This window comes from Sus scrofa, chromosome 13 (genome assembly GCF_054392235.1).
Source record: "Sus scrofa isolate SSC_HxYL_T2T_F1_AM1 chromosome 13, Sscrofa_HxYL_maternal_Yorkshire_Landrace_v2.0, whole genome shotgun sequence".
Taxonomy (NCBI): domain Eukaryota; kingdom Metazoa; phylum Chordata; class Mammalia; order Artiodactyla; family Suidae; genus Sus; species Sus scrofa.
The window spans coordinates 183435171-183447529 of NC_139395.1; the positions used below are offsets into that span (position 1 = coordinate 183435171).

Consider the following 12359-nt stretch of genomic DNA (forward strand, 5'->3'; position numbering starts at 1 on the left):
TTCTGTTCTGCTTGGAATTAAATGTGTATACAAAATTTATATATGCCATCTTGCATTTTCAAGGTGCATATATTTTTCTTTATTCTTTTTTGATTAAATAAAATATGGGCTATTTTTCTATATCATTAGGTAATCTTTGAAAATATTTCTCATATTGACATAATATTAAATTTTATAAATGTATCACAATTTGATTTGTTACATCATTTTTTCATTTAAAAATATTTAGATTATTTGCTTTTGTAGTTTTATTAACAGAATAAATTTTTTAATTTATTTTTAAATTGTAATCAATTGTTATTTCCCCAATACATTTTTTTTTCTACTGTACAGCTTGGAGACTCAGTTACACATACATGTATACATTCTTTTTTCTCACATTATCATGCTCCATCATAAGTGACTAGACATAGTTCCCAATGCTACACAGTAGGATCTCATTGTTAATCCATTCCAAAGGCAATAGCTTGCATCTATTAACTCCAAATTCCCAGTCCATCCCTCTCCCTCCGCCTCCCTATGGGCAACCACATATCTGGAATCTAATATAGGGCACAAATGAACCTTTCCATGGAAAAGAAAATCATGGACTTGGAGAATAGATGTGTGTGTCTGTAGTTCTAAACATTTTGTACCTAATACCTACTTTTTAAAAAAATGTACTCTCTATATATCACCTAAAATTCCAGACATATAAAGCTCGATATCGTAAAAATCTAAAATAAAGTAAATTTTATCCTTTGAAGATTTCCCCAAAACTGCTGCTCATGCCTCCTCATTCATAGTCACTTTCTCCCTTCTTCTAAAATTATAAGTTGACTTGATTGAGAAATAATCCATTCCCATTTAGAACACTGTATGTTCTCTTCTGGAAAATGAGGAATCTTTGCATATTAACTAACTATTCAAAATCCTAAACCAAAAAAGAATTAACACAATGCAAGGAGTTATAAAATTGTCTCTGTGTGATTTTTTCCTAAGAATAAATTTTGTGTAAGTGAAATTCTTCTGTCTAAACTACAGAATTTTTTAAAGTTACTTGATATTTATTGTTAAATAGAAGTCTAATAAATTTGTGTCACCAACCCTTCCTCCAGAAGTAGAGGTGCAAGTGTCTCCCTCATATCATTATTATTAGTTACAAATCTTTGCTAATTTGAAAGTCTAAACCAAAAAAAAAAGGAAAGAAAAAGTGTTTCATTAATTTAAAAATTTGCATGTCTTTGATTCTGACTGAAGTACAATTTCCACATATTAAATGATCATTTGTATATTTAATTTTATAAATTTTGTATTCATGTTTCTTCCCATTTTGTATTTGGATATTTGTGTGTGTGTGTGAATGTGTATACTATACATCTTAAAAAAGAATAATACATTTATTTGGAAACATTAACATTTCTGAATAAACTTACCTGTATTTAATTTAATTTTATTTTTATTTACTATTATTATTATTATTTTTTTGTCTTTTTACCTTTTTCTAGGGCCGCTCCCATGGCATATGGAGGTTCCCAGGCTAGGGGTCCAATAGGAGCTGTAGCTGCTGGCCTACACCACAGACATAGCAATGAGGGATCCAAGCTGCATCTGTGACCTACACCACAGCTCACGGCAACACCGGATCCTTAGCCCACTGAGCAAGGCCAGGGATCGAACCTGCAACCTCATGGTTCCTAATTGGATTCGTTAACCACTGCGCCATGACAGGAACAACTAATTTTAATTAAAGCAAATTAATAGGGTGATTGGCCATAAAATGACATTTCACTGCTTCCTAGAAAATTCCTCTAAAACTACGAAATTCAAATCCAGTGTGAAATACTTAGAATTTCTGTTAATAAACTGTCTTATAACTAGGATACAATTATTATTCTTGAAGAATTTATATTTGAACAGGAAAAGGTTCATTCAAACTTCATACTGAAGAGAAGGAGGTGTAATATGGAACAGTGTCTTTGTCCATTTCCAACACTGAAAGCCAGTACTCAATCATGGATATAACACTGGATCTGTAGTTCAAAAAAACAAATGCTGACCATTGCTATCTAGCTGGAAAAGTCATTTGATTTTATGAGCCTCATATTTCTCATTGGTTAAACTGCAAAGTTGTATAAAGCTGGCATTCTTTCTCACTTACCCTGCTTTTTCGTCATGCCATCTTTATTAAGTCATTTATGTTTATCTGTATACTGTTTGTGTCCTCCCCACTGGAATGCCAGCTCCATGAGAGAGGGAGGGTTTGGGGTTATGTTTATTCCTACTGCACTGATGAAGACTAGCACACAGTGAGTGCTCCATTAAAAATGTCACAAGAATTGGATGCTTGTTAAGTACTAAGTGCTAGGGATTTGATGATAAATAAAACCCATGCCTGTGTGAGATTCATAATCCAGTGGATGAATTTCTGAGTGAAAATGCCAAATTGCTCTTTTTCAAAAGAGAATACAATCCATCTTTAATTAAGAAATTAGGACTTAAAAATGGAAATATATAAAATAACCAAACTATCTGAAAATTATATTAACTCAAATAATGAGATCTTAAACAATGCAGAGAAATAGATTAACATTTTTTTTCCTAAGTAGAACTTATGCCATGCCTTGCCTTGTCTGAAAAGAACTGAATAGTGAAGGACCAGCAATATGTTGATATGACATCCAATGCAAGAAATTTACTGCATTTAAAGCACCAAGTACTTCAAAACAAGACATACAATGTACACATAAAAATATAAAGTAAACTCAGGAAAAACACAATTCACACTTAAAATTAATTTTAAAATTAAAAATATGAAATATTAAAGAAATAACATCATAAACAGAATCTCGACTATCATATCAATTTACCTTAAGAAATTATTAAGACCCTAGCACAAACAGATTTTACAAGTTATCTTCACTTCTGCTTTTATCAATACTTTTATTCCTCAGGTTGTTCTTGAGTAAATATAAATTATAACTATTTGTAGGGAACTTCTGGCATAATCTTAGATATATAGATGGAAACAAAATCTTAGGGACTTAAATTATACAGATCCACTTAAAAAACTGGAGCCTGCCAATAATGCTTTGGAAGTAGAGGCTCACAAAAGCTTGACTGAACTTGGAAAGCTTGATTATGCTTTACTAAGACCCAACCACAGCACTCACAAGGCATGTGCTCTGATTCCCGTAGTTGGCTGATTACTGTTTTATGGTACTTAGAGGAAATTTTCAGCTTTTAAAAATTACTTGACTATGGTCTCTTGTGGAGGAGAATGTACTTCTTCCTGAAGTGGATATCCTGATACACTAGAGACCAAGTGTCACTGCTTTATTTTGTAAGGAGTCTAAGTGTTCCAATATTTCCTGATCTGTAATCCATAGAGATTTCTAGCCTCTTATTCCTCCTCTAGAAAGATGCGGGTATTGTTTTGCTATAAGGATGTTAGAACCATCACATATATTACAGCATTTCCTCATGATTTCTCTAACTTTAATAACTTATTAGTTGCCATTATTTTAGAGTTTGCTTTCCTGGAAACCATTTTACTGAAACAAAATCCTAGATACTTAAAATTCTGTTACAGCTTAAGTGATGCTTTATAAGCTATTTCAAAGTATTGAGCCTCTTATAATTACTATTGTTTGGAGGTTGAATTGTTACTATTTGAATAGTCTTCAGTTTCCAGAAGAGTAAGTATACAATGCAACCTTAATAGCAAAGATGAGATTCTTTCCCAAGCTAATCAATTTCTAATTTTAGGAGGAGAGGGGCCAAAAAAGTAACCACTAGTGAGGCATAAGCAGTAGTTTTTTGGAAATTTTCAAAAGTATGAGATTTATTTTAATTTTTTAGGTTACTGAGTTTGTTTCATAGAAGTCTATAATTTCAAATAATATCTAGAGAATGACTTTTCTTTAAACTTCTTGCCCCACTGTCCAGAGTTCTCAACTCTCCTTGCGCCCTTATATATTTGCTATTACAACTAGTGGGGTAACAGACTAATACTTTAGTTCCTCCATGACTTTTCAAATATATAATCCAATATTAAGTAAATAAGAGTTTTCATTGCCACTTCTTATCAAAAGGATTAATGATGGGAATTTCAGAGACTAAGGCAAAGCTAGAGATGTAATTTTTTTAGAAGGGGAACTTTTAGACTCACTCAGATTATAGCATCCAGCAAGCCACCCACTCTATTAAAGAACAGGTTAAGTCCTTTTTAGAATTCCCCATTAAAGAAACTTTTTATGAAGACAGAGTTATCTCAATTCTATTTCCTTTTCTTATCTATTATTTCCATAATGCATGTGTACAGTTCAACTGGTTTTCACTTGAGTTCATTATTGAGTGATACTGCAACAATTTAAATGTAAAATGCTTTACTACAAAGCAACAAAAGGCAATCACAGCAATAAAAAAGAACTAACTACTGAAACATACAATAACTTAGATAGAGCTCAAGGGCACCATGATGAATGAAAAAAGCCAATCTCTAAATTTCATATACTACATGACTGCATTTATATAATCTTCTCAAAATGACAAAATTATACAGATGGAAAACAGAGTAGTGATTGTCAGGGCTCAGGGTTGTGGGAGCGAGCGTGGGGGCAGTATGAGGGTGACAGAATAGTTTTGTATCTTGTTTGCGGTGGTAGTTAAATGAATTTACACTTTTGATAAAATGGCATAGAAACATGCAAGCACATTTTACCAAGGCTAATTTCCTGGTTTATATAAAGTATTAAGTTGTATAAAATGTGGAGTTCCTGCTGTAGGGCAGCAGGTTAAGAATTCTGCATTGTCTCTGCAGGGGCTCGGGTTGCTGCTCAGCATGGGTTCAATCCCTGGCCTTGCTGCAGTTGTGGTGTGGGTCATAGCTGCAGCTTGGATTTGATCCCTGGCCCAGGAATATCCATATGCCATGGATGCAGCCAAAACACAAAAGAGTTTTGTAAAACATAACTCTCAGGGTAACTGGGTGAAGGGGACCTGCAAACCTCTTGGTATTATTTGACAACTTCTTGTCAATCTCTTAACTATTTCAAAATAATAACTTTTATCTCTTGAAACTTGCCCATGAATTTCATTTTCAATTTAAGATAAATTTAAAAAATATTCTGTCATATATAATAGAGATACCAAATGACCTCACGTTTGAAGTCTTTAAGTCCATTTTTCAAAAGACTTTTAAAAACTCTTTTGTTTTCAATCATCTCACCTGCATATTATATTTCAGTAACAAATTAAAATTTTCAAGATGAAAGGGCAAGAATTAGAATTCAAGAAAACTGATTCTAATGAATGCACCAGACAAAATTATGTAGAAAGAATCAGAGGGAGGAGGAAGAAAAGAATTGTAGTAGTTCCATGGATTTTTACTTGGGTTTCCTGCGTAGACTCCTAAAACTTTCCTCTGTGTCTTATTCAGTAAAAAGGGCTATGGCAACATATTTTGTTTCAAAGCCCCCTAAATAGATTGTGGATTTAAAATGATGAATGTGGGAGTTCCCCTCATGGCTTAGCGGTTAACAGACCCGACTAGTATGCATGAGGATGCAGGTTCAATCCCTGGCCTCGCTCAGTGGGTTAAGGATCTGGCATTGCTGTGAGCTGTGGTGTAGATTGCAGATGAGGCTGGGATCCTGATTTGGTGTGGCTGTCGTAGGCTGGCAGCTACCATTCTGGTATTTGACCACTAGCCTGGGAACCTCCATATGCCACAGGTGCAGCCCTAAAAAGATTAAAATAAAATAAAATAAAATAAAATAAAATGATGAATGTGATGTTTTCTACAGGGTTTATAACAGTTAACAACATGGGTCTCAGACCAGCAGAACTGTGTTCAACTCAAGCTGTGTGATTCTCTGGCATAATGACCCTACCAATTATAAAGAAGTGACAGGGTAAAAGATACTTTGAAATGGGCTGAGTCAACAGAGAAAAAAAAAGATTGGGAGAAGAGGAAGAGTTAAATCTTTGTTTATGGAAATCAAGGGAGAAAAAGATTCGAGAATATGTGAGTGGTCAATCTAAAAAGCCAAATACATAAAAGTTCAAAGAGTGTAAATATCAATGGCATCTGCTGGAACTGGTAAATGCATGGGCACTGTAATCTGAGTGAAAGCAATTTGAGTTGAGTGCTGGTAATAGTTGAGAAATAAGTGAAACATGAAAATGTAGGAAATATCACATGAAATAATTCATATTATTATAGATGCCAAGGAAAGGAGAGAGAAGGTCAGTAGTTGAAAGATAATATAGATATATAATGAGGGAGACCTTAGGAGTCAAGAGAAAGGATCATGGAGAGAGGTTGAAGGTGGAGAGGCATGAAGGATAGTTGGTGGAGCAAAGTCCTGGAAGTGGCTGGAAGGGACAGAATTCAGGGCAAAAGGAAAATGCTGATCATGGCACTCAAATGGCTGCCCTTCCGTTGAAAAGAATGAAAATTGTAGGGATGGTGTTTTGATTCCTAGTTGCTTCCTCTTTTACTCAAGATATTTCAGCCCTTAGCAGCCTTTCTCCCTAATAGTTCCTATTAGCAATAATTATATCAAAGATTCTTTTTGAGCAGGCTTTTTTTGAAACTTAAATCTACTTTCTCTCTAGAGATCTTAAAATAAAAAATCCTTTTATATCTCAAAAGAAATTGTTAATAATCTGTTATTATTTTCACATAGTATTCTCACAGATAAAAATAAGTTCTAAAAATATTAATAAGTAAATAGAACTATAACACACTAATTTCAGGGAAAAGATACAATAGAAATATTCTTCAATAGCAATAACTTTGGCATAGTAATAATATTTTGTTTACCTTAAGTGAGGAGCTGAACATATTGAATGTAATTTAATCTAAAGTAATAGGTTAAGCACTGTTCAGCTAAAAAATATGAATATTTACAAAAGAGAATATGAAACAAGATATTTTAAAATTGTCAGCCAATATATAATATGCTTTCAAAATAATCTAAAATAAGTTATCAAGATGCACTCTGGGTCCAGATTCATCTTCTTCCATTGTTGCAGTATGGAGGACATTCTTGTTTTTCCTTATGGAAAATCTATCCTTCTCCCTCCCAGTAAAAGCATCCCAACTTTCCTTAGAGAACTACTCCTCTCCATCCTTTTCGCGTGCTGTCGAGGTGAGGCTGGCCACACACTCAGCTTCTGGGATTACCAACATACCTCAGGTTGGCTAATCAAATAATTGCAATGGTGCTCAGTCCCAGAACTTTTTCTGGAATTATTGGAAAAGAGATTTTCTGTGCCATTGGTATTGCTAAGGTAGTAAAATATAAGCCTGGAGTTGCTGTGACTGTCTTATTTCTATAAAGATAATGAAAGCTTGATAATAAAGCTAACACAGAGGAAATCAGCTGAGAATATGGAGAAAAACTGAGACTGTATGACACTGTGTGAGACTGAATCTGTGGCCTGTTCAGATACGTGAGTCAAATTACTTTTCTTTATTAATAGAAGATAGTTTGATTGGACTGCTGGTATTGCGACTTTAAAAAATCCTATTTAATGCCCTTGAAAGTGAATATCCATGACATTTAGGGAATTAGTATTGACTAATAACTATGTTCAGGAATCCATATACTTCTGAAGGTTTCGTAAACTTTACAAATCTGTGAATAACTAATGTCTCTTGTCACAAAAAAGCTTTGCATAACATATTAATAGGGATAGTATGAAATGATCCTCTTATAATCAACCAACTTATTATTTTGTTGTAATGATACTATATTAGTAACTCAAAGTTAAAAGTTACAATTACTTATTTATAATTAGAAAACTAAGGATAATAATGAGTAGACACTGGACTCTAGAGAAGTATCTGAAGGATTAGTGAATTAGTTCTCAGAATCTCAGAGATGTGGGCATTACAAATACAAGCTGGATTTATAATCTGATGGGAGATATTAACACACCAATAAATGCCACTCCTTAGAAAAATGCAAACTAAATTTAAAGTATTAAGGAATTCTGTGGCTTCACTATAATTCAGCAGTTATTGAAAGCTTCTTTTACGTAAAACAAGTATCAAGTTTTTACAAAAATACAAACCACTTGTGAATACTTTTTATTTTTTTTCTTTTTAGGGCCATACCCTTAACATATGTAAGTTCCCAGGCTAGGGGTTGAAATGGAGCTGCAGCTGCCACCCTACACCAATGTGTAGGACCTGAGCCACATCTGCCATATTCACCACAGCTCACGGCAATGCCAGATCCTTAACCCACTGAGCAAGGGCAGGGATTGAACCAGCGTCCTCATGGATACTGGTCAGATTTGTTTCCCCTGAACCATGACAGGAACTCCCTTGTGGACACTGAAATTATTTTTCAAATAAAAGGTGTGACTCAATGTGAAGGACAAATAAAATTTGGGAAATTATTATTTACTAGGATACGTTATCACATGACCCCGAACACAAAACGCAAAAGGTAAAAGAGGAAATGTACTTCCTCATATTAAAAACAACCAACATCTCAATGGGTGAAATAATCTTCTTGCTAATGGTACTTCTATGAGGACATTGAGTTTATTCACAATTTTCTGTGGTAACAGAATAGAATTGTTGCCTTCATTCCTAAAGCTGTGAGTTGGTTACATAGAATCACAAAGAACCTGCAAAGAAGCTGAGCTCTAGTGTGGAATCCATCTGAACAAGGGGGCAGTATATCCAACAACAGACCGAAAAAAAAAAAAAAAATGCATGCTGACTGCTTTGCTGATAATAAGGGGAATGGATATTTCTTCTTCTGCTGGGTAGAATCCTGGAGAATAATCAAGAAAGCAATACAAGTGTTGGTGTGGGTTTAGCGCTTGTGACCAAAAAATTCATCAAGTTAAGAGCCTATACCCAGGCACATTACAACTAATGCAAGGGACTGAAAGTGCCCTGAGGAATGTTTCTCATCTGCTTTATAAGGTACAGATTAATTAATAAGTGCTCAGGGAAAGACTTACTTACAAGGATCAAAATGGCTCAATTTACTTCTAATTTGGATATCTTTTTAGGAGGCCATATGATCCAATCACTGATAAAGTTCATGCTAGGAAGGAATTTGGTTTCAACTTAAAGATACGGAAATGACATAATTTAGGTTATTATGATGGTAATATGTTTTGATTCAGTCTTGGAAGTAAAGTGAAACTGAAAAGTAAATAGATAAGCCTATTGCTAACTGCTTTATATGCATTGTATATTGATTTCCAAACATTGTCAGATCGATACCATAAGCTTGTTGCATCACTGTATAAACTGGGGCTCAGAGAGATCCTTTAACTTGTTATGTACCAGAGTCACAACTGGCTTCCTGGAAGTACAATCAGTGTGACTGGGCTCAGTAAAGGGCCCATGCTGGGGTTTAATGCTCTTTAGTTGATGTCTTGAGATTCTTAATAATTGTTTCTTTGGATTTATATTTTCTGAATGAAGTTCAATGTGACAATGATACATGGGCCAGGGGCTTGGATCCTCAGCTCTTGTGTTGTCCTGTCTTCACTCCCTGTCTGTTTGTACTTTGGAACCCAACTAATTGTACATTCCTCTATGATCAATGCCACGTTCTTCCCTGAGGGTCGGTGTTAGGCATGTTTCCCATAAGTCTAGGGGACTGTGGGGAAGACAGTGGCCATACCTGCCCGGGACTGGTAGCCCAGCGCACTGTAGGATGGGAACTGTGTAGTCCACTACTATAGTTGGCATATTCCAGTGCAGAGGCTTTCCTGTCTGCCATGGGAGGGACCTGCAGCTCTCCCGTGTGTGCCAGGTATTTTGATTTTGCATTGGTCTTCAAAAACAATATAGTGAGCCCTAAGTAAAGATTCAAATCAGTTCTTCCTAACAGCAAGAACCTCTAGAACTGGAATCAAGGGTGCATGGGCCAGAACTAAAATTAATTTTCTAGACTTAGCATAGTATAGAGGAAAAGGCATTGACTTTCAATCAAAGCATCTGATTCCAGATCTATCATTTACTTTTTGCAGCAAGACATTCAATCTGTTTATACCAGGGAATCAGTCCACAATTTGCAATAAATATTTTTAATCTTGCATGCTATATGGTCTCTGTTGCAACTAATCAATTTTATCATTGCAATGCAAAAGTAGCCACAGACAACACCTAAACAAATAAATATATAAACAAAACCTTATTTATGGACAATGAATTTAACATAATTTTTATGTGCCCTGAAGTATTACACTTGATTTTTTTAAACAATTAAAAACATACAAACCATTTATAACTCCTGGGCAATCCAAAAACAGATGGCAGGATGGATTTGGCCTGCAGACCATAGTATATAGACCCCTGGCCTGAGCCATTTCTCATTCATTCATTTATTCATCACTGTTCAATGATACATGTTACTATACTAGACATTAGGAATCAAAAGAAATATCTTCATTTCTCAAAGGATTCAGATTCTCATGAAGGAGACATACTTAAATAATTATTGTTCCACATAATAATTGCACACTGTAATCTGCATGAAGTGATACAGAAGTACGGGGGAAGGAGAGATTGGGGGGAAGGTGATAACAATGTGTACTAATTACTATTATTGTCATTGAAAGTCACAGAAATATCTATTAAGAGGGTTAAATATGAAAAGAGAAATTACATTTTAAAGGCCAAAGAACTATACAATGTTAGCAACTAGTACTGTCTAGTGATTTTCTCCAGAAATCCAACATCTGTTAAACACTGGTTTTCTGCAAGTATAAAAGGAGAGACTTAAAACAACACTGGCATAACACTATTTATTCTGGCATGGAGTTGTCTTATGAATTTTAAAAATGAAAGAGATTTTAGCTAAAGGAACATAACTCTTCTTTTCAAAACAAATGTCTCTGCAGGTGTGTGCACATCCACACACAAACACACACAGAGTCTCACATTGGCTATAAAATGGTTTTACTAATGCTATAGAAAACTTTTTAAGCTACTTAAGGGCAATTTTATAAAGTATACTGATGTGTTATTTAAAATTATTTAAATTTCCAACAAGTCTATTAGCCAGTGGAAGAAATTTTTTAAATTTTTTCAATGATTGCAATAAAGTTTGTGACTTACCAACATTAAAATTTTCCATGTACAATCTAAAACTGAAAAAAAAGTGTGAATTAGACTTGCTTTTGACCTTCATAGAATACTATACATTTGGAAAGATACTCATTAAAAATCATCTGTCCCTATGTCTCTGAAATGACAAAATGCTATTAATTAGTTAGGTATGCTTGATGTGCATCCACTGCTTGTCAGGAACCAAGCATCATGCATTATCTCTACTATTACTGGTATTGCTATCTACTAAACACTATCAGTATCATTGTTTCATAGATGAGGAAACAGACCTAGAAAAATTAACTTTCTGAGAGTATCCCAGCTATTAAATTGTGGAGATGGATTACAAACCTGGGCCTGTATGATCTAGATTTTGAAGTCCATAAGCACCATCTCACGCTGACTCTTTCAGGCCTAAACAAACAAATGAAAACAGACTAATGGAAAATATGTCAGCTTTGGAAAAAAGGGAAATGTCTTTCTTAATATCTGATTTTTAAGTCCCCAGTCATTTTAATTTTTATAATGTGTAGATATATTCACATTTATATTAGTATTTTTGTATGTATGTGTAGATATATTTATACACACATACATGTGTATTATGCATATCATATATGTATATACCATACATACACACATACACAAACATTTACAACTATAATTTAGATATGCAGTCACATATAATATGTAGATTACTAATGAGAGGAATTTCAAACTGGGTTTTATATCCAAATACATCATCTCTGTCACAGAAACACAACCAGTGAATTAGAAACATGACTTATGTACTTTACAACAGTTAGGATACTCAGCCTATCAAGCAGTTTCTTGCCATACATAAAGCAAAATATTTTCCTAAGGAGCATTTTAAAATTACACCCCCCAAAAATCAAATACCTGGGAATACTCCTGGCCAAGGAGGTAAAAGACTTATACACTGAGAACTATAAAACATTAATTAAGGAAATCAAAGATATAAAGAAATGGAAGGATATTCCCTGCTTCTGGGTTGGAAACATTAATATTGTAAAAATGGCCATACTACCCAAAGCAATCTACGATTCAATGCAACCCCTATCAAATTACCCATGACATTTTTCACAGAACTACAACAAACAATCCAAAAATTTATATGGAACTGCAAAAGACCCAGGATTGCCAAAGCAATCCTGAGAAACAAAAACCAAGCAGGAGGCATAACTCTCCCAGACTTCAGGCAATATTACAAAGCCACAGTTATCAGGACAGTGTGGTACTGGTACCAAAACAGACATATAGACCA

At 34.4% G+C, this 12359-nt stretch overlaps 1 protein-coding gene across 2 annotated transcripts in view; it reads right to left on the reverse strand.

Annotated features, from left to right (window-relative positions):
- The window catches only part of HTR1F (5-hydroxytryptamine receptor 1F), a 151612-nt gene that overhangs the window by 101680 nt on the left and 37573 nt on the right, over nucleotides 1-12359 (reverse strand). The window contains exons 2-3 of one of the 2 annotated variants that reach the window (XM_084987063.1): nucleotides 11426-11488; nucleotides 11084-11115 (exon numbers count right to left, since the gene is read on the reverse strand). The exons of the other annotated variant lie outside the window; for it this stretch is intronic. The gene's annotated coding sequence lies outside the window, so the exon portion shown is untranslated. The remainder of the gene's footprint in view (nucleotides 1-11083; nucleotides 11116-11425; nucleotides 11489-12359) is intronic. 2 annotated transcript variants of the gene reach the window in all.